The sequence below is a fragment of the Mesitornis unicolor genome, unplaced genomic scaffold (genome assembly GCF_000695765.1).
Source record: "Mesitornis unicolor isolate BGI_N332 unplaced genomic scaffold, ASM69576v1 scaffold32925, whole genome shotgun sequence".
Classification (NCBI taxonomy): Eukaryota; Metazoa; Chordata; class Aves; order Mesitornithiformes; family Mesitornithidae; genus Mesitornis; species Mesitornis unicolor.
The window spans coordinates 1-1550 of record NW_010185366.1 but is presented as its reverse complement, the minus strand read 5'-3'; positions in this window follow the sequence as shown (position 1 = coordinate 1550).

Genomic DNA, 1550 nt, shown 5'->3' with positions numbered 1-1550 from the left:
GGACAGCAAGGACAGCCGCCTGTGAGACCCCCGTGCCGGGGCACGGGTGCCCACCCACCCAACTACCTCATCTAGCCCCTGCCTGCGGGGAGCAGCCACTCCATAAGCTACCGCCGACCCCCGAATGTCGCTGCACCAAACCAAGCAGCACGCCTGTGGGGAGCGAGGGACCTTCCTGACCCCACAGAGACCCCACATTCAGCCCCCAAATCCCGGGGTGCTGGCTACCTCCAACGGGATGCAGGATGCATGCATCCTGCCCACGCTATGGTCCGTGCTCCGCCACTATTGCGTACAGACGTTATTTGTTCTATTTAATTTATAAATACAGAAAAGGATGTGCTGTTATTTATTTGGTCTGTTCATCTGTACATCTTCTCCTGAGGTCAAGCTGCGCTTTCTGTTTTCAGAGATGGACTTTCCCCTGCAGCAAAGGGCAACGTGTCTTTGACTCACAGGGGGGAGAGCATTTCCACATCGCAACTGGGGAGAAAAGGAGAACCACGCCAGCTGACCGAGAGCTGCGCACTGGTGTGAGGACCAGGGTGGCTGTCCCTGGCGAGCGCCGTGTGGTGGGAGGACGCAGGGAAAAGGACCTGGGCAGCTCGCGCTGTTTCACTGGTGTGCAGCGCATCCCATGGGGCAGCAGCTCAGGGACCTTGGTAGCATCTCCAGAGCAGAGCAACTCGAAACTGGAAGGGCAGGAGTGGTTTCTGTCAGGATGAGAGCGTGAGATGGGGACGACTTACCACAGGCTACATTTGACCACTGCCAGGTCACCGGAGAGTTCTTCCAAAAGCCACTCGGTTTCCAAGAACCTTCACGGTGGGATAGTCCCATTAAAACAGTGCTGGTGGAAACCCAGCTCGGGAAGGGCTTTTATTTCCAGCTGAAAACATGAATCACCACCATCAGGAGAAGGGCTGTTGGTTCAATGCTACGTTTTCTTCTGACGTTGCACTCCGCCGTGCGCATCCTCCTCCCCTTTCCCTTCCCCATCTCTTCTGCCACCGGGTTCTTTGGGGGCTGGGGCTTTTGTGCTTGCTTTTTTCTGTTGTTCAACTTCCTCTGGAAAAAAAAACCAACAAACCCAGAGTCATCAAATCTAAACGTGACTTTTTTTTTTTTCTTTCTTTCTTTTTCTCTTAACACTCCTGACGTCAAACTCTGCATCCGGATCCCGTGCAGCGCCGGGCACTGCCGGATCCTGCTCGTCACGAAAGGCTCCGGCCGGCAGCGCCCAGGGCAGCACTCGGAGCGAGAATGGACGGTGTTCCCCCCCTCCATGAGCCAGGGCTTCCCCTTCAACAGAACCCAGAGGAGTTTGCCAGAAAGCCACAGACCACACACTTTGGCTTTCTCTGGAAATCCCGGCTGCTCACATTTTCCTGAATTAGGTCACCGCTTAGCACATGGAGGACGTTCAGCTCCGATGCCCTCCTCTCCCCACTGCTCCCACCCATCCCAGCGAGGGGCTGCACCCATGCAAACACCTTTCTCCTTGCCCCAGAATCACAGAATCACAGAAGCCCAGACCGTTAGGGATTGGA